The sequence below is a fragment of the Misgurnus anguillicaudatus genome, chromosome 4, assembly GCF_027580225.2.
Source record: "Misgurnus anguillicaudatus chromosome 4, ASM2758022v2, whole genome shotgun sequence".
NCBI lineage: Eukaryota > Metazoa > Chordata > Actinopteri > Cypriniformes > Cobitidae > Misgurnus > Misgurnus anguillicaudatus.
In genome coordinates, this window is record NC_073340.2 from 7363185 (window position 1) to 7389905 (window position 26721).

The following is a 26721-nucleotide window of genomic DNA, read 5'->3' on the forward strand; positions in this document are numbered from 1 at the left end:
ATGGATTTGGATAATATATATGCTATATGCAAATGTATGTCTACAACAGCCTGTTTACATTTTCAACAGAACCATTCAGTCATAGTTTTATAAATGTTTTTGCCTTTAGAAGACCTTGTTCTTTCTCCATTTCTGTTTGCTGCTGCATCATTTGTGACCTGTGCTGGCAAATTGAGTAGGGATGAGCAAATTTTAAAAAATGTGTCATTTATATTTTAACATTCTCTATTAAAAAACTTCAAAACAATTGTTGGAATCTGACAAAGCATGACAGAACTATACCTGTTAATGCAGAGCAAAAACAATATCAATATATGTTACATATATGTTTTTCTTTTATTGTTTAATTTTTACATTGAGACAGACCGCTTTAAGATACTGTAGGATAATACAAGGGTTTAATATAATGACACAACAGATACTTTTCCTTAACAGTTAACCAAACATTCACTTCAGATATAACAGATTATAGGTCATACCTGCGTGAATTCTTGTCAAAACAGATATTTTTAAAACTGTAATTTTGTGTTAGATGTCTATTTCGGGGTCACGCACTCGTGTGTTTGTGTGCATGCGCTTCAGACGTCTGCGTCAGACATCGCTTTTGAGTCTTGTCACTCTTAATAACTCTTTTAACATCAATCAGATCCCGAACTTTATTTCTCTTAATAATTATTTTAACATCAAGAAAGTCCTGCAGTCTATTTTCTATAATTTCTGAAAGCTTTAAAAACGAACCTAAAAAGTGAAAGAAGACGCATCTTTGCTTTATATGGATTTGGGACGGTACACCTCACAGAAAACGTGCAGATAAAGATCATTTTAGACGTTTAATGACCATTTACAGCATTGGATTTGCTAGACGAGACCTTAATGTTCTTATTTTTATGAAAAGATCCGACTCATCTAGACAGCGCCGGTTACTTGCTGCTTCTCAATTCATCCAGCTGTGGGTCAAACAGAAATTGTGTGTTGCGTTAATCGCGCGTTAATAAAATGAGTGCCGTTAAAATTAATTTGCGTTAACGCGTTATTTACGCATTTATTTTGACAGCCCTAATTTTATGTTAAAATAGCTTTGCAGCCCTGAAACGAGATGTCAATCTTGGGTTTGAGTTTGAGATCCAGGAACATATCCTGGATGAAATTTTTATTTATCCTGGATGAATTAAGAGATGAGTGTGAAAGGGGGAAAAATATGACATTAAAAAGAAATGCACACTGTAAAAAGTCCCTTTATTTAAGAAGTAAAACTGCAACGTTTCAGTCAAAGACCTTCGTCAGGCAAACACACACACACACACACACACACACACACACACACACACACACACACACACACACACACACAAACAAGGATCATTATTAAACAAGAGTTCACAGGCTCAAACAGTTTCAATTAATGACACCTGTTAACAATCAAGGTCACTCAAGTAAGCAGCTAAAGTAGTCACATTAAAGTAACACCTCAAAACATCATATAACACCCAAACATTCTCCCATCATCTTTTTGATATATTTTTCAAATAAGATTAATCAATACTTAAATCACATGAAAAAAAACCCTCACTCTTACATGTAGGTACAAAAGATATCAAATAGAAACATGAATTAAAATCAAGTTCTAAATTCAATCCCTTAGGAGAAAGAGTATTTAGTGTGTAAATGTAGTAAGCTTCTCTTTTTAATAGGAGATTGTTAACATCACCACCTCTTCTAGGCACTTGGACATGTTCAATTCCAATATATCTAAGTGTGGACAGATTATGTCTTTTTGAATTAAAATGTACTGCTACTGGTTTTTTTTTTATCATTTGTGCGTATACTACTTCGATGTTCTGCAATTCTAGTTTTTAAAGCTCGTTGTGTCTTACCAATATACGCCAACCCGCATGGACATTTAATCATGTAAATAACATTTTTGGTGGTACAAGTGATGACACCCTTAATTTCAAACTCCTTCCCTGAATGGGGATGAGAGAAGACCTTTGTTTTGATGGTAAAATTACACTGGGCACAACGACCACAGCTGTAATTACCCGAAGGGATAGATAAAAAGTGAGTGGGTCGTTCAGGTAAACTGACATCAGCCCTTACAAGATGATCACGTATATTGGGAGAGCGTTTATACACAAATCTTGGTGTTTTTTCAAAGATATCACTAAGGGGAGGATCAGATTTTGGGATGTACCAATGTTTGTTAATAATCTTTTTTATATCTGGACAAATAAGAGAATATTGAACGGTACATACAATTGATTTGTTTTCTGATTTTAGCCGTTTTTTATTTAGAGAGGTTTCTTGAGTTTCATTTTCAAATCTCCTAACTGCAGACTGTATCCAATCTTCATTATAACCCCGCTCTCTAAATCTATTAACCAGATCAGTACTTTGTTGTGTACATGACTGTTCAGTACTACAAATTCGACGTATCCGGTTAAATTGACTAATGGGCAAGCTACGTTTCAAAGTTGTAGGATGGTAGCTCTGTCCATGCAAAAGTGTATTACGGTCAGTGGGTTTTCTATAGAGATATGTGATGATTTTATTGCCATTCTTAATAATACGGATGTCCAAAAAACTGACACACAAATCATCATAATTCACAGTAAAACGCGAGTGTTCATCGTAGGTGTTAAGGAGACTGTGAAATTGAAGCAACTGATTTTCAGTACCTGACCATAACATAAAAATATCATCAATGTACCTTCTCCAAATAACAATATTTGACAAAAAGGGATTCTTTAGACCATTAAAAATGAATTTCTGTTCAAAAAGGCCCACATACAAGTTAGCATAATTTGGGGCCATGGTGCTACCCATGGCAGTGCCCTTAATCTGAAGAAAGAAATCATCTTTGTATCTAAAAATGTTTTTAGTCAACACCATTTTGGCTAATGTTTTAATGCAATCAACACTAGGGTTTGTGTCTTGATGTAGGTCTCTAAGAAAGACTTCTATTGCCTCTATCCCTCCTTCATGTGGAATGTTAGTGTATAAAGACTCAACATCGAATGTTACAAACAATATTTCATCAGGTAAATCAATCGTTTTTAAAATTTTTATCATATCGATAGAGTCTTTCACAAAAGAGGGCAGTGTGGATACAACTGGCTTTAAGAAAAAATCCACAAATGTTGACATTTTCTCAGTAAGAGACCCGATTCCAGATATAATCGGTCTTCCTGGAGGGTTAGTAAGGTCTTTATGTATCTTAGGAAGAATGTAAATGACCGGTGTAATTGGATAATCAACCTTCATGAAACTAAACTCCTGTTTTGTGATTTCACCAACATCCACCAAATTTTGAAGGTATTCCAGAATTTCAATCTTAAAAACCAAGGTGGGGTCAGTACTCAATTTCTTATAGAAGACATCATCATTTAATTGTCTTTCAACTTCTAGATCATAGTTAGTAAAATTCATAATCACAATGGAACCACCTTTATCTGCTGGTTTGACTATAATGGTCTTATCCTTTTTCAAATCAGATAGAGCACTTCGTTCATCCTTAGTTAAATTATTAAAAACCTTGTGCTCACGTTTGTTAGAAAATACCTCCCGTACATCCCCCTCTACAAGACGACAAAACGTTTCTAAAGAGGCATTTCTGTTCTTAAAAGGAACAAATGATGATTTACCTCGAAAGTTTGTAGAGATTCTTGTTGTTTCAGAAGGGGGAGGATGATCATGAGAAGCATCTTCAACACTAGAAAGGGTATTCAAAGGTTCCACAGAAGATCTATTACCAAAAAATTCTTTAATACATAAAGTTCTAAAAAAAATTTGAAGGTCCACATAGGTATTGAATTCGTCATAATTAGTTGTCGTCTAAAAAAGAAGATGAAGAGGAAGCCGTACTCAACTGAGTTTGAATCAGATTCTGAAACTCAGTTGAGTACGGCTTCCTCTTCATCTTCTTTTTTAGACGACACAATACCTCAAAGGCGACTAACATCAAGAGGCCATGTGAGAGGAAGAAAAGGAGAAAATGTAGGAGGAGTAAGAAGAAGAGACTTTTCTCCCCGTCAATAATTACACTCGGAGCAGGAAATATCCAATGTGATCAATTTGTCTGATAAAACTATCTCTCCTGCAGGCTTAACTGCCTTGAGTAAAGGACTGTCTTTTGTCCCTACAACTAATTATGACGAATTCAATACCTATGTGGACCTTCAAAAATTTTTTAGAACTTTTCGTATTAAATAATTTTTTGGTAATAGATCTTCTGTGGAACCTTTGAATACCCTTTCTAGTGTTGAAGATGCTTCTCATGATCATCCTCCCCCTTCTGAAACAACAAGAATCTCTACAAACTTTCGAGGTAAATCATCATTTGTTCCTTTTAAGAACAGAAATGCCTCTTTAGAAACGTTTTGTCGTCTTGTAGAGGGGGATGTACGGGAGGTATTTTCTAACAAGGTTTTTAATAATTTAACTAAGGATGAACGAAGTGCTCTATCTGATTTGAAAAAGGATAAGACCATTATAGTCAAACCAGCAGATAAAGGTGGTTCCATTGTGATTATGAATTTTACTAACTATGATCTAGAAGTTGAAAGACAATTAAATGATGATGTCTTCTATAAGAAATTGAGTACTGACCCCACCTTGGTTTTTAAGATTGAAATTCTGGAATACCTTCAAAATTTGGTGGATGTTGGTGAAATCACAAAACAGGAGTTTAGTTTCATGAAGGTTGATTATCCAATTACACCGGTCATTTACATTCTTCCTAAGATACATAAAGACCTTACTAACCCTCCAGGAAGACCAATTATATCTGGAATCAGGTCTCTTACTGAGAAAATGTCAACATTTGTGGATTTTTTCTCAAAGCCAGTTGTATCCACACTGCCCTCTTTTGTGAAAGACTCTATCGATATGATAAAAATTTTAAAAACGATTGATTTACCTGATGAAATATTGTTTGTAACATTCGATGTTGAGTCTTTATACACTAACATTCCACATGAAGGAGGGATAGAGGCAATAGAAGTCTTTCTTAGAGACCTACATCAAGACACAAACCCTAGTGTTGATTGCATTAAAACATTAGCCAAAATGGTGTTGACTAAAAACATTTTTAGATACAAAGATGATTTCTTTCTTCAGATTAAGGGCACTGCCATGGGTAGCACCATGGCCCCAAATTATGCTAACTTGTATGTGGGCCTTTTTGAACAGAAATTCATTTTTAATGGTCTAAAGAATCACTTTTTGTCAAATATTGTTATTTGGAGAAGGTACATTGATGATATTTTTATGTTATGGTCAGGTACTGAAAATCAGTTGCTTCAATTTCACAGTCTCCTTAACACCTACGATGAACACTCGCGTTTTACTCTGAATTATGATGATTTGTGTGTCAGTTTTTTGGACATCCGTATTATTAAGAATGGCAATAAAATCATCACATATCTCTATAGAAAACCCACTGACCGTAATACACTTTTGCATGGACAGAGCTACCATCCTACAACTTTGAAACATAGCTTGCCCATTAGTCAATTTAACCGGATACGTCGAATTTGTAGTACTGAACAGTCATGTACACAACAAAGTACTGATCTGGTTAATAGATTTAGAGAGCGGGGTTATAATGAAGATTGGATACAGTCTGCAGTTAGGAGATTTGAAAACGAAACTCAAGAAACCTCTCCAAACAAAAAACGGCCCAAATCAGAAAACAAATCAACTGCATGCACCGTTCAACACTCTCCTATTTGTCCAGATATAAAAAAGATTATTAACAAACATTGGTACATCCCAAAATCTGATCCTCCCCTTAGTGATATCTTTGAAAAAACACCAAGATTTGTGTATAAACGCTCTCCCAATATACGTGATCATCTTGTAAGGGCTGATGTCAGTTTACCTGAACGACCCACTCACTTTTTATCTATCCCTTCGGGTAATTACAGCTGTGGTCGTTGTGCCCAGTGTAATTTTACCATCAAAACAAAGGTCTTCTCTCATCCCCATTCAGGGAAGGAGTTTGAAATTAAGGGTGTCATCACTTGTACCACCAAAAATGTTATTTACATGATTAAATGTCCATGCGGGTTGGCGTATATTGGTAAGACACAACGAGCTTTAAAAACTAGAATTGCAGAACATCGAAGTAGTATACGCACAAATGATCAAAAAAACCCAGTAGCAGTACATTTTAATTCAAAAAGACATAATCTGTCCATGAATTGAACATGTCCAAGTGCCTAGAAGAGGTGGTGATGTTAACAATCTCCTATTAAAAAGAGAAGCTTACTACATTTACACACTAAATACTCTTTCTCCTAAGGGATTGATTTTCGAACTTGATTTTAATTCATGTTTCTAATTGATATCTTTTGTACCTACATGTAAGAGTGAGGGTTTTTTTTCATGTGATTTAAGTATTGATTAATCTTATTTGAAAAATATATCAAAAAGATGATGGGAGAATGTTTGGGTGTTATATGATGTTTTGAGGTGTTACTTTAATGTGACTACTTTAGCTGCTTACTTGAGTGACCTTGATTGTTAACAGGTGTCATTAATTGAAACTGTTTGAGCCTGTGAACTCTTGTTTAATAATGATCCTTGTTTGTGTGTGTGTGTGTGTGTGTGTGTGTGTGTGTGTTTGCCTGACGAAGGTCTTTGACCGAAACGTTGCAGTTTTACTTCTTAAATAAAGGGACTTTTTACAGTGTGCAGATCTTTTTCTGTTCTTTGATTCATTTTTGATCTGGCACCTGGTCAAGACTTTTTTGGATGTGCGTATCCGTTTTTCTCTTCATTAAAAAGAAATCCAACAAGAAAAATTAAGATGTATATTAAAGAGAGAACAGTTGTGGATAAAATAAAGGAACAATGAATTAAGTGGAGAGTAAAAAAAGAGCCAATATGGAAAAAAAACTGTTGGCCCCCCTTTGACTTACATTAGTCAAAGTCATGGGGGAGTAGTGTTAGGGTTACCAATATTTTTCAAAATATATTATTTTGTGTTCTGCAAAAGTCATACAGGTTTAAAATAAAAAGTAGTGGAGTAAAAGATGACAGAATTTTCATTTTGAGGTGAACAACTACTTTGATATCAGTGTAAAGTGTTCTCAGTTTAACTCAGTGGAACATTGTTATTTTAATGAACACTATTACAAAGTTAATCTGGCAAAAATAATACCACTTAGAAAATGTTTATCATGTTTTACCTATTAAAAGTGTATTTTTGACACATGCTTGGATGTCTTTGGGCTAAGCCCCGGATATCCACTGACCCTAGAACCGCCCCTGTTCTCAACCACCACTAATAAAGTTTAATAAACATTATTCTTTAGAAAAAAACGGCGTTTAAACCCGTGGAGCGAACAAGAAAACATATGCTTACATGCTCATTCGGCATATCATATGATATTTTTTATTTAGTTTTACAGTTTTAAAAGTGGCAAAAAAGATCTTAAAATCTAATGAATACTGTTCTCTGTAAAATATATATAACTGCAGATGACAGCAGATTTGATTCAGTTCACCTACTAAGAAATTGGAGAAGTGATGATTTGTGTTTGATTGGGGCTAATAGAATGACTGCCACACTCAAAATACACCAAACCAAATAAGCACTTAAACTAAAGCAAGTCATGACCATAACTTTATTGTGTATATAAATATATTATTGTTTATAGACGTCAAATATCAAACATCACGCAGGCTTCTACTACTTACAAACATGGACACGCGGGTGAAGGTTAATAAATCTGCCGTTTTCTGAGGGTATCTGCGTGCGTGGGATCCGGGCAGGTCTGCTTTTACTCCAGACCTTGACGCTTTGTGTGTTCGACTTTATACGGTGCGGTGCTGACTGATCGGCGTATGACATCAGAGTACCGCGAGAGCAAAGATAAAGTCGGACCATTTTGTAACATTTCGACTTGCTCTTCCGGTACTTTGATGTCTTCGCTGCCGAACTGTCTGCGCAGCGCCACATAGAAACGCCCTTTGACTATTTACAGCAAAGTACCAGCAACATGAGAAGTGGTGGCACACAAAAGAAAGTGAAGGTACGCAAAAATATAAAGTGTCAGTACTGCGAGCACCGGTTTAGTTATTTACATCGTGTGTTGCTCTTCACCATTGTGCAGCCGCGATCTCCCTCTGTAGTTTGTAGCTCGCGCTCCGGCTTCTGTAAACAATGGCCGTTTCTCAATACCAAGTACGCCAAGTTTGGACTTGCGTCCTTCTTAGTTCGGACATGCGAGTAACTTAACTTTACCATCAGTTAAATGAAATATTCTTACAGTTATTAAAAGATGCACATATTATTCCATAGCCTATTACTCCCGTTTATGAGCACGATCATCTCTTGTCTCGCTCTGTTATGTTATAGCTGTTTGATAGCTGCGCATCTCCGTCTTTCAAACAGGTATCATTTTGTGAAGTTACTCATTTAGGAAAATTAGCCATGATTTAATGATTTTATTATTATTATTATTTTTTTTTTTGCAGATTACGATATGTATTACCCCAGTTTTACTACCAATACGAGACCGTTTTTTGTTTTTACCACGGAGGGCCGGTGGTATACGAAATTTCCCGGTAAATTTTTTGGTCCCACTCCGCCCCTGGCAATGTTTGCCAAAAAGCCTGCATTTGTATGACATCACAGTCTTTCGCCTAAACACTGATAATCCGTGTCATGTTACTTCAATATCATACAGTTTACGCTCAGCATGAAGTCGAGCGCACAAATTGCCGTCAGTATAGCCTACATGAAACACGACTGCCCTCTACAGGTTTTTTATTTCCAGCGTCCCCCACCGAACACCCATTCTGCAGAATGCCGCAGAATTTCGGAAGTGCTCGCGGCATTCTGCTCTCAGAGACGCGCATTTTTAAAGGGCACATCTGTATGAGGATCCGGCTTACTTCATACTCGTCATGGAGCGGCCTGATCCTTGCATGACCTTGAATGAGTTTATTAAACTTCAACGAGGTCTGCTGGAATCAACAGCACGCACCCTAATGCGTCAGGCAGTCATGGCTGTAAAACATTGCTTTAAGTATGAGATTTTTCATACTGACCTCCACGCTGGCAACTTCCTCGTGGATAAAAACAACATGCTGCTGAAGCTGATCGACTTTGGGTGCTGTGACCGATTAAGAGACACGGCCTATGCATATGAAGAGTATTTGGGTGAGTTTTTTTTCATACCATAGTGTAGTGAGGCAATCTGCTTGTAGTGACTTGTTGATCATGTGACTCTATCACACAACAACTGTCTTGCTTACAGGGGCACCGGCTTATCGGCCACCTGAGGTCCGCAACAGGGACAGATACCACGCCATGTCAAGCAGTGTCTGGTCTCTGGGAACTCTGCTCTATTATATGGTTAATGGAAACTTGCCCTTTCCCAAATATGGGCCAGTAACTGAAGGCATGATAAACCACGAGAATGACTATTTAACAAAGCGTAAGTAAACGGCACAAACACAATAGGTCAGTTAAGTCTCTGATCAAATGCACAGTATCTGTGGAAGTCAGTCAGTAAACATTATTCGAGCATATGCAGGACTCAGTGCAAGGATTATCCCCCTGACAAATTGTTTCAATATTTTTACTTTCATTGCCAAAACAAACATCCTGTAATATACCAGCAGAAAGATGTGATTCATTACTACTTAGCAGTTAGTTAAACTGACCGGTCAATGCTCATGATAAAATATGGGCATATTATTAAAGAAACTCTATAAAGTCTCTGATCACATGAACTTAAGGTTACATAGTCTTTTAATTTAAAATGATGACAATAATGTTTCCACATGCCATAACAGTTTATATGAAGATCATTTTCTTTTCACTACTCACATATCTTAGAAACTTTACTTTAGTGATCAACATTATTGCTCTTGATTAACCAGATTTATCCTAAAACATGCACAGAGATTCAGGATCTGATTGAGAAGTGCCTGTCCATTGATCCAGCTAAACGACCAACTCTAGACCAGATGTTAGAACATCCCTGGTTTAAAATGGGTGAAGAAGGAGGGATGGTAGGCCATTTAGTCCAACATTACTATGAAATATGAGGTATTGCAGTGGTTCCCCTGTCTGTATTTGGTATAATAACACCTGCTAAATCTGCTTCTTCTAGTCAGCCGAATTCCGTCAGATCATGGATGAACTCAGGCAGAACACTGACAAACCCAGTTAGACCATCAAGAAAGCCAGTTTCCAATAAGGAAGTCAGTAAGACCATTTAGGAAGTCAGTAAGACCATTTAGAAAGTCAGACAGACAAATTATCATTGATGTGTAAATTCTAGAGCAGTGGTCTCCAATCTTTTTGTGAGCAAGGGCTACCACAATGGATAAAACATTGTGTTGGCCCTTCTGGGGGGCTACTTTTTGTTATATTTAAGACTGGCATCACATCAGGTGAGATTGAAGTGGACTGTGTAACTTTAACGCACAGTAATTGTGTGGATTTTTGGCACCTGCAAATGTGATAACCATTTAATGAAGGTCAATAAGGTTTTAAAGTAAAATTGGGTGAATTTAAAGCATTAAAGGCGGAGTCCACAATGTTTGAAAAACGCGTTGGAAAAGGAGACGGACCTTATAGCCAATCAAATCAAATCAAATGCCGGGTTGCGTATGTGAGGGGCGGGTCTATCAACAGAAGGTCCAGATTCTATTGGGGTAGGGGCGTGTTTGTTTAGGTGATTTCAAATATCAACATTTGCTTTCAAACATCATGGACTACGCCTTTAAAGGGATAGTTCATCCAAAAATGAAAATTCTGTCATCATTTTCTCATCCTCATGTTGTTCTAAACCTGTATAGACGGTTTCAGCAGTAACAACATAAACACGCGGCTTTCGTGGTCATCACGTAACTAACGGTAAACTCTGCGAAGAATAAATAACAACAAAGTCCTTTTAAAGTAGTTTATTTATATTAGGGATGCACCGAATCCAGATTTTTTAGCTTCGGCCGAATCCCGAATCCACCGTTTAAGATTCGGCTGAATCCGAAACCGAATACCGAATCCTACTCGCATCCTTATTCCAACACAGTAAAACACATTAATGAAGTAAAAAACGTCCACAGCAGTGTATTTTTCATTTTATTTAATTTTAACTGTACATTATGCCAGGATGACAAGTTGGAAAAACTATTTTGACAATTACCATAAGCCTATGCATAATGAAAGCGATGCGTTGCGACACGCTTGTTTTCCAATAAGCAAGCAGCTCCGCGCTGAAAACTATATTTAACTTTGAGTGAGAAGCTCCGCTCGTCAATGTCAGTCTTCACACGGCCGTCCAATCACAGTGGAGGAGGGGCAGGACATTACCACAGCAACCAACCGGCTCACAGGTGAAGCATCACAGCTACCAAGCGCTCGGCTGAAAAACAGCTGGCATTTGGGGTCCTCAAGGCATTTTCAGCGGTGTTTAAAAGTTTTGGTGTGTCCAGCTGACCGAAAGAAAAAGATCATCTCCACGTCAGCACCCGATGTGTGTAATCAACGGCTGCGTGACGTCGACCAGCGTAGCGCAAGCCTAGGGTTCGGTTCGGTGGAAAAAAAATCTAGGATTCGGCCGAACCCGAACCCCGCCAAAAAGCCCAGTATTCGGCCGAATCCGAAACCGAATCCTGGATTCGGTGCATCCCTAATTTATATAACAAACAAAATACACAACACGTAGATTACATAGGAACCCAAAACGTTTGTTATTTTCGACGAGGTATTTGTTTAAGAGTTCAGTTTCAGCAACTAGTCAGACCATTTAAGAAACAGAAATCGGAAGTAAAGTTCTGACCAGACGCTTATCGCGTCACCGCACGTGCAGTGTGTTTTTTTCTGATATTTTGAGAAATGATGGTAAGCACACAGCTCATTACAGTAACCATTGACTTCCATTGTAGGGAAAAAACAATCATGAGCCCCATTCACTTCCATAATAGGAGAAAAGAATACTGTAGAAGTGAATGGGGCTCATGAACGGTTTGGTTACACACATTTCTCAAAATATCTTCCTTCATGTTAATCAGAACAAAGACATTTATACATGTGTGTAACAAAATGAGAGTGAGAAAAAGATGGTAAACTATCCCTTTAAATGATTCTTAACTCGCCCTTTGCAGCAGTTTAGATTAAGATATCTGTGATATAATGCGCTGTCATGCTAAACTCATAGAGAGAGGATGAGAGAGAGCTTTGGAATGAACAATGAATCACTGTTTGTTTGTTTGTTTGTTTTTAGGGAAAAAACAGCAAAATCTGTTAAAAGACATTGGGGAAGAAGATAAAGAGCCCCTTTGTTCACTGCTTAGGGAGGAACAAAGTGGTACCTTTCATACCCTCCCCAGAGCTGAAACCGGGGAATCCGGGGAAGGCCAATGATGATCTGGACAAATCACAGATGAAGACCAGTTCCGGGATGAAGACTGATGATGATATTGCCCATCCCGTGGCACTAATCACCTACAAAGCTTTAAATGGCCTAGCACCCTCAAATCTTGGAGAACTACTATCAACCTGCATTAACGACGACAGTGGGGCCTCCAGCCTTAGTCAAACGGGTTGGCACATATGGTCGGGTCGCGATTTTGTCGCTTTCGTGTGTCTTGCGAATAGTATGCCATACAAACCCGTTTGCCACTGAACCTGCATTAACGACGACAGTGGGGCCTCCAGCCTTAGTCAAACGGGTTGGCACATATGGTCGGGTCGCGATTTTGTCGCTTTCGTGTATCTTGCGAATAGTATGCCATACAAACCCGTTTGCCACTGAACCTGCATTAACGACGACAGTGGGGCCTCCAGCCTTAGTCAAACGGGTTGGCACGTATGGTCGGGTCACGATTTTGGCGCTTTCGTGTGTCTTTTGAATATGCCATACAGACCCGTTTGCCACTGAACCTGCATTAACGACGACAGTGGGGCCTCCAGCCTTAGTCAAACGGGTTGGCACATATGGTCGGGTCGCGATTTTGGCGCTTTCGTGTATCTTGAGTATAGTATGCCTTACAGACCCGTTTGCCACTGAACCTGCATTAACGACGACAGTGGGGCCTCCAGCCTTAGTCAAACGGGTTGGCACATATGGTCGGGTCGCGATTTTGGCGCTTTCGTGTGTCTTGTGAATATGCCATACAGACCCGTTTGCCACTGAACCTGCATTAACGACGACAGTGGGGCCTCCAGCCTTAGTCAAACTGGTTGGCACATATGGTCGGGTTGCGATTTTGGCGCTTTCGTGTGTCTTGTGAATACTATGCCATAAAGACCCGTTTGCCACTGAACCTGCATTAACGACGACAGAGGGGCCTCCAGCCTTAGTCAAACGGGTTGGCACGTATGGTCGGGTTGCGATTTTGGCGCTTTTGTGTATCTTGCGAATATGCCATACAGACCCGTTTGCCACTGAACCTGCATTAACGACGACAGTGGGGCCTCCAGCCTTAGTCAAACGGGTTGGCACGTATGGTCGGGTTGCGATTTTGGCGCTTTCGTGTGTCTTGTGAATACTATGCCATAAAGACCCGTTTGCCACTGAACCTGCATTAACGACGACAGAGGGGCCTCCAGCCTTAGTCAAACGGGTTGGCATGTATGGTCGGGTTGCGATTTTGGCGCTTTCGTGTATCTTGCGAATATGCCATACAGACCCGTTTGCCACTGAACCTGCATTAACGACGACAGTGGGGCCTCCAGCCTTAGTCAAACGGGTTGGCACTTATGGTCGGGTTGCGATTTTGGCGCTTTCGTGTATCTTGCGAATATGCCATACAGACCCGTTTGCCACTGAACCTGCATTAACGACGACAGTGGGGCCTCCAGCCTTAGTCAAACGGGTTGGCACGTATGGTCGGGTTGCGATTTTGGCGCTTTCGTGTATCTTGCGAATAGTATGCCATACAGACCCGTTTGCCACTGAACCTGCATTAACAACGACAGTGGGGCCTCCAGCCTTAGTCAAACGGGTTGGCACGTATGGTCGGGTCGTGATTTTGGCGCTTTCGTGTATCTTGCGAATAGTATGCCATACAGACCCGTTTGCCACTAAACCTGCATTAACGACGACAGTGGGGCCTCCAGCCTTAGTCAAACGGGTTGGCACGTATGGTCGGGTTGGGATTTTGCCGCTTTCGTGTGTCTTGTGAATACTATGCCATAATGACCCGTTTGCCACTGAACCTGCATTAACGACGACAGTGGGGCTTCAAGCCTTAGTCAAAGGGGTCGACAGGTTTCATTATCTCTTAAAGATTGGAAGGTGACCCTTAGTTACCATATATACCTTCGCATTGGGCCCCTAATTTGCTAAATCCTCGTCTGTTGATAACATAATTATGCCGCAATAGTTATCCTGTCTGGAACTAAGCTGATTTAAACCACAACACTGTGTGACACTTGCATTACTGTACATGTGAACGGCCCCTATGCTAAAATGATTTTGTTTTTCCCTCCCTGTCTCGTCCTCGACCCCGAGGACAGTGAGACAAACAGACCCAGTTCCGGTAAATGTGAAAGTCGGCACACCTCTGATCTACTGGCCGTCCTTCAACGTGATGCCCAGCTGATGCCGGACCAACGATCACCGGCAGAACCCGCTTAATCTCCACTTAATCTCCTTATCCGTTTATATGTCTGTATATATATATATATATATATATATATATATATATATCTCCCAAGGGTTTATTCCTCCTAGGACTTTTTTTATTTCCCCGGCTAAAAAGCCTGGGTTTTTTTCTCCTAGGGTTTTTTTTAAAGGGGGGGTTTAATGGTATTTCAAGCATTCTGACTTATTAACACAGTTATAGAGTTGTTTCCTCATGCTAAACGTAGGCAAAGTGTCAAAACCGCAGTTGGGCATGTTTCAGAGTATTTCTGTGCCGAATGCACTTCGCCAGGGTTCGTACAAGTTTCGGCTAGTTTTTTTCGATTACAGTTCGAACTGACGTTTCAGGGGTTTTCGAAACGTATCACTTCTTTATATGGGCTTCCGGCGGAAAACTTCCCCCGGAAAACCCCGCCCAGCCGTCAGTCAGCGGGAGACGCTAGAGCTTGCTAACAGCTTATCACGCCACTCAGCTTTGTTTAATTTCAAAAGTCAACAATGGCACAACAAGAAGTGTGTTTTTGGATGTAAGGAGAAGACATTCAGCCTTATGGAAACAATGGATATAGTTTATTATCCGGATTAGCAGCGGAGTTTTCCATGTGTGTTTGATGCTGTGGATTTTCAGAACCGGGTCATGACGAGTTAAAGCGCTATATAAATAAAATTGAATTGAATTGAAAGGCAGACAGGGATCTGCCGAAGACTACAAAGACTGATGATGTCTCAGACGCCCCTCAGCATTACACTGGCACTTAGTCCATCGGTAATGGACTTAAGGCTACCGATGACCAAGCCTTAACCAAGCTGTGGGCAGAGAAACGTCTGACCAATTTCGTCTTGAACTCTGATGCCAGTTCAGCCGAGCCTCAGATGACTGCCATTTATTTGGTCAGCGATGGACTAAAGGTTGATGAAACAGGTGAGTCTACTGTCATTGTTTTCTTTCCTGTGGTTGGAGTTCATTTAATCAATCACAGATTCTAACAGTCAAAGTTTTTGTGTTTTTCATGATTTGTGCTTTTTGATTATAATATTAATACAGATGAGGTGCTTGGGGTGAGTGGCTTTACCAGCAGGATGTGCCAAAAAGCCATGAATCTGATGACAAACAGGTAACAAACTTAAATTATCATTGATGTGTAAATTCTAGAGCAGGAGTCTCCAACCTCTTTGTGAGCAAGGGCTACCACAATGGACATAGTGTTAGCCTTTCTGGAGGGCTACTTTTTGATATAGTCTACTCAAAACTTTTTTGTTTATTTTATTTGACTTGTTGATATGTTTTAGTATTGTTTAAAATATTAACATGCGTAAACCAAGACAAGCTAATATAAAAATATCCACCATGTTGGAGCTCTAGAAGTAGTTGCGCAATTATGTCTCATACTGTTTCAGATTAAAACACGCTTGGCGAACAGAATAATAAAAAAAGGGTCATTATATCTTTATCTGGAGCGACAGTTTATGTGCCGTACCCTTCGCTAAGGGCCCTTCAAGGGTGTATGAAAAATGGCCAGATTTTAGATTCTCAAAGCTTGAAAGTTATGTGTAGAATGTCAGGTGAAAAAATAAACTGATATTGTAAGTTATCAAAACAAGTTTGTGAAAAGAACATTTGATGTTATATTATTTATTTATGCATTAATGTGTTATAAATATATATATTTAGTTTATTAAGTGGTTATCGCTGTAAGATTGATAGAAATTTGTAGATATAATATCTATTTGATCTTAATTTCATCAGAAGGCTAACAACAATTCAGATGATGCCAAATTTAAGACTGGCACCATTCCCAAGACAAAGAGTTTCATTAATCCATATGAACCCAAGGAGAAGACGGACCCCAACCCTGCCAATCCCAAGCCAAAGAAGCCAACCTCTTCTACAAGCGGTGAGTCTACTGTCATTGTTCTCTTTCCTGTGGTTGGAGTTCATTTAAATCAATCACAGATTCTAGCGGTCAAAGTTTTTGTGTTTTTCATGATCTGTGCTTTCTGATTATAATATTAATACAGATAAGGTGCCCGGGGCGATTGGCTTTACCAGCAGGATGTACCAAGAAAGAGAAGAAACAGGTAACAAACTCAACATTGTGCTCTTTACATAAAGATTTATGTTTACTCAGAACATATGTTAAAAGAGTTAACTGATTGTAGATTCTCAAAGCTTGAAAGTTATGTGCATAGTGTCAGCTGAGAAATAAACTAATATTTTTCATGTTTCTTTCTGTATTTGCAGGTCACCATCAACCAAGTTTCAAAATAAACGTGTAATCTTTGCATTATTATTGTACTATTGGATACATCTCAGGGTTTCCTGCATAAAATTTGTTAGTTAAGGTGGTAGGGTTGGGCAAGTGGGCGGGCCAGAGGGCGTGACAATCAAATAGGCGGGGCATATGCGTCATGATGAGAATTAATTTTTTTTTATTTAAAACACTCAAATAAAACTCAATTTCGAAGAAACTATGACAGAAAATGAACACATACTAGATTATTAATGAATTAAATGTTTTAAACAGATACCTCTAATAGGAATAGCTGCGTAATGAATTGAAACTAAAGGGTTAATCAACACAAACTAAAGCAGATGTTGTAGAACGTCAGGCGAACAATGATAGATGGCGCAAAAATGGTAAAAACTGATTATTTCCTACTATTAATAACATTATCTTAAAGGTGTGTAACTACTGTAGCATGTAAATATTTGCGCATAAATAAAGTGAGCAAGATTATTATATTATATATTAAGATTATATCTAATCAACAGGCACGTGAAACCCAGCTAGCAGGTTGCTCAAACAACAAAATCACCAGCTAACTTACTTTAAATTTGCAAGAACTATAGACTAATACAATAACAGGCTTAAATAAACCCAAAACATAAGTCCTCTTACAGTTCTCATGGACACGCGTTTTATCAACTGGCTATCCTCCAGACATGACGGACCACGTCTTTATCTCATTTCGGCCGCGTGGCACGCGTTCACGCTCGTGGTGTGAAGCGCGTCCGCGCTATTCTCCGAGATGTTTTATCAACTGGCTAGTTATCCTCCAGACAGTGACGGTCCGGACCACATCTTTCTCATTTCGGCCGTGTGGCACGCGTCCCCGCTTGCGTGTACGCGCTATTCTCTGAGATATTCTCTTATTTTTTATGGACAACCTAGTTAAGGCGGTAGGGTTTCCAAGCTTAGGCGGGCCGCCTGAACTGAAATGTGCTGCGGGAAACCTTGCATCTATACTGATGCTATTTAACTCAGTCACTGACTGTAGTGCATGACTGTAGCTTTCAGCCAGGAGAAGATGTCATCAGGTGGAGTCCAACTTTCGACCCTGAATCACAACACCCTCCAGTTGGCGGGTCTGCAGTGGTGGCCAGTCACTGCCCATCTCCTCCTGGCCCCCAGCTCAACTCCTCCCTCCTACTCCAGAGCCAGCACAATGCTCTTTCTGCTGCCTCACCCAACCAACGGACAGCTGCCTTCCTCTCCCTTCCTGCTATACCCAGAGCTGTGAGCGTCTTCCACACACACCGTGCCGGCAAACCCCTACACCCGACGTCGACCGGGAATAGCCAGGTCTGCCGACCTTTGGCTCATAGGCCTCCTCGCACCCGTCTTCCCATGGGACCATCAGTTCAATCATAATTATCTTCCTTGCCTCTTCAGAACATAAGACCATTGTAGCTCCCTGGTTTAATAAATACTGACTCTTCAACTGATGATCCTCAAGCTTTATTCAAATGTTCATCATAAATGCCGTGAGATTACTGAAGATCACCGTAAGAGCTTAGACAAAGGGAAAATCAAACAAACACTTGAATAAGTAAACCTTGAAATAAACATACATCAAAACCAAAACTACAAACACAGCAATAACTTAAACATACCCAAATAACAAGCGAATACTTATATCACAATGAAAGATAAATTAAAACATTAACAACAGGTAGCAAGTTACAATACCTTGTTCTCCACTTAAACCAGGAACTAAGCCTTTGTAAACCGTAAACCTTCGAGGCCACAACCGTTTGCATCTGGGTCTCGTTTCACTCTGAATTGATTAGCACATACTCGTGCTATATGCGGTCATGACCATACATTTCAAAATAAAAGCCTTCCTTTACCATGACAAAAATACAAGTAAATAATGCATCAAAAACATAAATTATACACATAAAAAACTCAAATTCTTTACAACCATGTCTGGCCTCAGCGGTGTTTGCACAACCTGGGGGAAGACTAGTCTCCTTCCAAGGTCCACCCTCATCTCACAGGATTGTGCTGCTTGCAAGAGCCTCTTTTTACTCGTCTTGGGGTATGGTGGTTTCTCCCCTTCCCTGATGAACTGAATGGATCTCGCTGGCCTTGTACTGGGCTGGTGCTTTTTCTGCCTCTCCCGCTCCAAGATGCCAGCCAGTGCACTAAGAACCTTGTCATGATGCCACCTGTATCTTCCTTGGCTAAGAGCTGTCTTGCATCCTGCCAGTATGTGCGCCATTGTTCCCCTCCCTCTGCATAACCTACACAATGGGTCCTCCCTCATTCCCCATCTGTGGAGGTTTGTTGGGGATGGAAGAGTGTCGTTCACTAAACAGAGCAGGAAAGAAATGCGAAAGGGCTCCAGTCTCTAGATCTCAGGCCACGTGATCTTCCGCTTCGACAGGTCCCACTTTGTCCAGGCACCTTGCGCTCCAAGCTCGACAGCCCTAGACCTGCCCCTTCTTCCTCCAGGTGTCGGACCTCGGCTTGGATCATGTCCCTCCTCTGCCTTGGGTCTGCTTTTCCCCACTGCTGGAAGTGGTTGGATCCGAGTCCATGTCTCCCTACGCATGGGTTCCCGATGATGTCCTTCAGCTTCAATGCACTTTCAGCTTGCGCCACTGATGTTTCATTTCCACACACTTAATTGGGTTTTCCTCAAGTGATGGATTTGTCTGCCCCTGTACGCGCAACTGGAACTTGCTGGTCACTTTCCCACTTCTGATCACCATGCTTCTTGATTTCCTTGGCTTGAACTTCATCCGGGCCCATGTTGCCACGTCATCAAGAACCTTCAGGATCCATCTTGCTTGCACATGGGTTAAAGTTGTTATAGTAAGGTCATCCATAAAGCCTCTTATTAGAGGTTGGCTGGTGCCAGACTCCATTAGTGGCCCTCTGGATTCCTTTCCTGCAGCTGTTATGAGCAGGTTCATTCCCATGACAAACAGGATGGGGAGATTTTGCAGCCTGTCACAATTCCTTTTTCAAGGTCCTGCCACCGAGTTGTGAAGTGGGCAGTTTTGTATGTTATCAAAACAAGTTTCTGAAAAAAATTAATTTATGTAATCTTTTATTTATTTAAATATAGTGCTTATTGCTGTAATTAGAAATTTGTAGACATATATGATATGTATTTTATCTTAATTTTATCAGAAGGCTGACAATAATCCAGGCGATGCCAAATTAAAGACTGGCACCATTCCCAAGGCAAAGGCTGGCACCGGTGTTGGCAATCCAGTTCAAAAAACTATTGTTATTCCATGTAGTATCATAGTGAAGACCTGCGGTTTCCAAGAAGACGGCTCGTTTTCATCCACCTGATACCAAGGTGAAGGCAGACCCCAAACCTGCCATCCCTAAGAAGATGCCTGTTTTTTATCAGCGTGATACCAAGGTGAAGGCAGTAACCAAACCTGCCATTCCCAAGAAGACAGCTGTAGGTAATCCACATGATACAGAGGTGAAAGCAGATAGCGAGTAGGTCGATCCGGCACACTACTGTTATGATTACTCTAAATTGGTGGATCTTAATGATGTGTTGATGCCCTCTAATGAATATTATTATATTAATAAATAAAATAGAAATATTATTAAATAAAACACCTTTATTATATTTACATTACTTTGTCTCCTGCTTGCTGTTTTTCCCTTCATCTTTGTATCTGACTCATGGTTGATTTGAAGTATTACCTCACTACAAAGTTAATATTAGAGTATAGATTTAGTCATTTCCATCATTTCCTGATGGGGAGAGACATCTAATGACATCTGGACTCTAATTGGATCTATAAGATAGTTAGGATATGACTGTAATATGCTGCGATATTAAAGAGAAAGCAGACAGACACACTCATTGCAGGGTTACTTAGTTTACAGCTAACTTCCGGGTGTGCGTGGAAACCCCATACATAAACAAGTGGGCGTGGCTTAACGTGCCCATCACTCAGCACATCTATTACATTCCTTCACCTTAAGAATTAAACATCTTTTGTGGGACAAAATCCCTCCTGCAGTGTGTGCAAACCTCTGTAACTGCAAACAAAGCCTTCTGTACCAAATATTAACATTGATTTTCTCAGGTGTTCAAATACTTATTGTCTTCACTGTATATAAATATGCAAATAGTCCCATCCTCCACTCTTTCGCACCACCTCAGACAATCCAGCCAAATCAAATGGCAAAAAGTGAAAAATTTATTTTCTGGGATGCACATTGACAAACAATTAACACTTAAAGAATAAAACAAATTATTGTAGAAACTTTGGTCTATGCAATAAGGATGCAGCATTTAAAAAAAAAAGGTTTTACTTAGTTGGTCAAGGCAATGAGGCCATTTGTATAAGACATACATTAACAAATGTTTTATCATTTCAAAAAAACATCGATACATTTAATCTCAAAATTCAATTAATGAAACACACACACACACACACGTATAACAATAAAATAAAAGACATATACATAAAAGCATTTGGTAAAAAATGTAGAAAAGTTGTTTTGTGGGAGGAATGTTATGCTTCTCTTGTATTTCTGTCAGATTTGGCAACTAGTAATCGGGGTCTGTCTCCTGATGTCTGAATGAGCTCCCTGCCACTGCAAACACACAAACAAAATACATTACAGTGATTTTATTGACACAGAAAATATAACAAAAATGCTTTATAAATGACTAAGAGTTACAATAATACTTATTAACAAATTGTCAAATCCTAATGCATCACTTGTGCTTTCCTGGTAGAGCATTACACACTGTCAGAAATTAAGGTAAAAAACTGTAACTGGCTCAATCTATAGTCATTTTACTCACGTTTGGTAGTCCACCCCAACCAGACTGAGTCCATTCACTGCTAGAATACGATCCCCTGGTCTCAGCCGCTGGGACAAAGCAGCAGGAGATTCCGGCATTACGGATTTGATGTATATTCCATTGACTTTAAATGGTGTTTCCTGTTTAAATAAAGATTACTGTATAATATTTATATAATATTATGACATGCCCACCAAAAATACAATACTAAACAACGAGACAGTAAGAATTTGTTACATATTCATTACCACATATTGTCACTTTTAGTGTTTGATTTCCATAAGCAGTTTTTTGGATGCAAACTTTTAGACATAATATCCTAAAATGGCCAAGTATTTATTGATTCCAATTTATTTTGCTATTAGTCAATAACACAAAACATCTGAAAGTGTATTTTAAAAATATTGCATATAGAGGGATGATGCAAACATTGCCTACTGATCCACTGACCTGTCCATCTACCAATGCCAGACCCAAACCACATGATCCTCTCTGCAACTCCAGCACAAACACATCTTCCTCATCACCCTCACCTTCAAAAACATATTATACACACCAAACACGTGTCACCATTTTAGCATCTTGACCTCATTATGGTTTTTTACATTCGGTGTATTTAAAAAACAAGGAAGACAAAATCCTGCTACCTTCTTGTTTGATATCAGTAAGGTATTTGGAGGTCTGATGGTGTGATATCGTCTCCTGCTGGTCTGTTTCAGGATCCATCAGCTCAAGGTTTTGCAGTGGGTTTGGTGGTGTAAGTAAAAATGGGGCCGAGCGCTCCACACTGCTGGGATGCAACCCTTTCATCTGTAACTGGAGATTTTGAAGCTTCTTTGTTAAAATAGTTTCACAAGAGCTCAAATCATTTGTTCCAGCCCAAGGAAAAACTTTCTCCGTGTGCCCAAGTTCAAGATGAGCTGTTGGATGAGCTTCCAGTTTAGTAAGTTTGGCTTCTGTTGGTACAGCGGAGACGAACTGTAAAAACACAGAAATAGGCAAATTTATTATTATTCTGTCATTTACCATAAAGTTTTTGGCTGTGTACAAAATAGCCCCCTTTACTCTCATTCACTACTCCCTAGTACATTACTTCACGAATGTTGTGCACTTAAAGTAGTGAATTTGGACACTGAAGGGATGTTTACAGGACTCCAAGTAATAAAATGGCATCTTTTGGCTGTTCATATACATTTTGGGGCTTTCAAAGTGCATGTTTTTTAAAACTAAACCATTATCATCTCCATATAAACTACAAAAAGGTGCATTTGTGAAAATGGTGACTTCATGCGTATTACGTGTTCAAACATCGCCAACTACAGGCCTGGTATGGGTAATACAACATGCTCATTTTTGTTGATCCATGTGAACAGGACTGTTTTGAAAGTTAGCCATGAATTTTTTTCTTCAAGACTGATCATAATTGTTTTAAGTGTGTTACATAGAAAGGTGGATTTGTCTAATTTAAATCCAAATAATAAGACTGATTAACCCTAACTAATTGCTAGTTAGTCAGAATCATTCTTAAGACGCAGTCTTAACGTCACGGCCATGTTTATGCAACCGGCCACTGGTTTCAGCTAAGCCTTGTCTGTGAAATCAGGCCTATATGTTTTTGGTCTTTTTCAAGGGCGCATGATGCAAAGCTCATAAAAACATATATTGAGCCCATCATGTGTGTGGCTCGTCCTATCAAAATATGAGTTTGGCGCGTCATGTGAACCTATGCGCATTAGGGGTGTCCTCGACTAAGGATTTACATATTCGAATCAGAATTGTCGAATCTTTCCATAGTCGAATCATATCTATGTGTGTGCATGGGTTGGGAGGGGGCCAGACAAGGTACAAATTGGTAACTTTTATTTTCTTTCACAAGCAGCACACATAAACAACTTTCTGTTAAAGTGACCAAAACTGTCTTTCAAGTGATGAACGAAGACAAAACTGACGATGCATTTATGTCACACCCCGGGGCGGACCCAAATAGACTAAAGGGTCACACCCCTCTTAACCCTTCCACCTCGAGGGGTTTCCCAAGACCACCCCAATGACCAGACAGAGGAGTATACTATAATTAAAACAAACTTTATTAAATATTTAAAAAGGGAAAAGGGGGAAGGGAAAAAGGGAAATTAAAAAACTAATATGGCTCTTCTTTGCCTCCAGGGCCACTTGGGGAAAAGACTGGGGACCAGGGCTCTGGCCCAGCAATCCGTGGCGCGCTCCGTTTCTCCTGGAGGCAGAATCAAACACAGTCAGACCAGGGTAAGTACTCCTTTGCTACTCACAGTACTGGGGGATCCTCGTTCCCACACAGAGCTTCACTGATGCAGGTAGGTAGTTGCCATAAGCACAGCACAGGTTTATCCCACAGGTTGCGTTACTCACAGTGCCGGGGGATCCTCGTTCCCACACAGAGCTTCACTGGTGCAGGTAGGTAGTTGCTATAAGCACAGCACAGGTTTATTTCACAGGTTGCATTACTCACAGTGCCGGGGGATCCTCGTTCCCACACAAAGCTTCACTGGTGCAGGTAGGTAGTTGCTATAAGCACAGAACAGGGTTACTTCACAGGTTGCGTTACTCACAGTGCCGGGGGATCCTCGTTCCCACACAAAGCTTCACTGGTGCAGGTAGGTAGTTACTATAAGCACAGAACAGATTTATTTCACAGGTTGCGTTACTCACAGTGCCGGGGGATCCTCGTTCCCACACAAAGCTTCACTGGTTTCAGGTAGGTAGTTGCTATAAGCACAGAACAGGTTTATTTCACAGGTTGCGTTACTCACAGTGCCGGGGGATCCTCGTTCCCACACAAAGCTTCACTGGTACAGGTAGGTAGTTGCTATAAGCACAGAACAGATTTATTTCACAGGTTGCGTTACTCACAGTGCCGGGGGATCCTCGTTCCCACACAAAGCTTCACTGGTTTCAGGTAGGTAGTTGCTATAAGCACAGAACAGGTTTATTTCACAGGTTGCGTTACTCACAGTGCCGGGGGATCCTCGTTCCCACACAGAGCTTCACTGGTTCAGGTAGGTAGTTGCTATATACAGTGGATTTCGCTACAGTGTCAGTGTACCGTATTCCTTCGCCCCTCCAGTTTGGCTGTCAGGGCGTCGTAGGGACTAGTGGGTCCGATGACCGGAGCCGAACGCTTCCCAAACTCCCCCTCCTTCTTCCACGACCGGGGTCACGAGCTGGGGCGAACTTTCGTCGGGGCTCCGTTCACCACAAGCTTCTGTTGAAGAGGTCAGTACACACACCGTTACGACCCACAATCCGCACGGTACACACTTGATACTACTCACTGTGTTTTACCACTGTCTGTTCTGTGTACAAACGAAGCTCTCGTTGTCACACCCTGGGCACCGGGCTTGGTTTTCTCTCTCTCTGTAGGACTCAGGCCACAACGGATGTCGTCATCTCGTGACTCGTCGGAGGCTCGGCAGTTTGAACGCTACAAGCACAGCATTTACACAGCAAGTAAAGCGTAAACACCATCAATCAGTGAAACTCACCCACAGCACTCTTATACAATTTCACGTGAATTTTAGATCGTCCTTGCCACCTGACTACGACGACCTTGAGAGGATGGTTGGGCAACAACTGGATCACAAATGAGGGAGAGATGTGTGATATTCACAGGCCCGGCGTGTTGGTTATCACTCCCCTGGCTCACCTGTACTTCCTTTTTTCCCACAGGGCCACTGGCTTACTGGTGAACGGTGCTTCGTCCGTGCTTCCGGTCAACCCGTGGCTCACCCACGCTTTCCTCTCCAGTGGGGCCAGGGACCTCAAGAAACACAAAAAGCACACACCAGGACAACTCTTCATACAAGTTATGTACAGATAAGTACCACAGCGGTTACTCACGCTTTGTTGCCAATAACCTCTGTTCACTGCGCTCTTGATGGCTCTGTGTCCACTCTTTCTCACTGAGACTCCACAATATTCCTTCGTCAGCTGATTGTCTCTTCCTCTCTTCCCCAGGAGAGCGATCCGACCAGCGTGGTCCGTCTGCAAAGCAGCAACACAGCGTACACAAAGTATACCACCAGCACCCCGTTTGAAGTCTTCAAAGGTGTTTTTATACACTGACTCTTCTCCTTGTCAGCCTATTAGCAACCGCTGTGTAAATTATCCCCACCTGCGCGCAATCAGGCTTAATTTTGACTTTGGGGAAACCCCGGAAATGAAATGTGGAAGACGGGTTCTGCCCGTCGTCGGTTCAACCAAGGATGTGGAAGACGGGTTCCGCCCGTCGTTGGTTCAAAACATCACCTGTGACATCCTCCCCCGCCGAAATGGTTCTAGTCCCTAGAACCGCTTCCTGTGACCCACTCTCCATACTGGATGGGCGGCCGCCCCCGGGTTTCCCGCTGGGGGCGCTGTGGTAGGGGCTCTGGGGCTCCTTCAGCAGGTAAGTTGTCCGGCTCTCCTGGAGCCTCTGGGGCTACGTCGTTCACTGGACCCACTACGACAGGTAAGTTCTCAGGCTCCCTTGGGGCCACTCGGGCCGGCCCCTCCGCCGGGCCTCTTGGAAAGATGACCCACCCTTCATACCAGGGGGTAGCAGTCTCCGGCTCCTTAGGAGCCACCTCTGTGGCTAGTGGGGGATAGTTTAGACAAGGGCGGATCATGTTCCGGTGAACCACCCGATCCGGTCCAGGCTTCCCTTCTGGCCGGATCGTGTATACCGGCTGCCCCGGTCTCTGCTGCCGTTGCACAATGTACAGCCTCGCCTCCCACCGATCACTCAGCTTGCCTCCACCTAGTCGCCGATTGTCCCGGACTAGTACCCTTTCTCCAGGGAGCAGGGGAGCATCCCGCGCCGTCCTATCATACAACCTCTTGTTCTTCTCCCCGGCTGCCTGGATCCTCTTATTGACCTGTTCGTAGGCAAAGTGGAGACGGTGGTGGTGTCGTCCCACCCACTCGGTCACGTTCCCTTCTCTCTCACCTCCCGATGTTCCCAATAGGAGATCTGTGGGCAAGCGAATGTGTCTCCCAAACATTAAGTACGTGGGGGCAT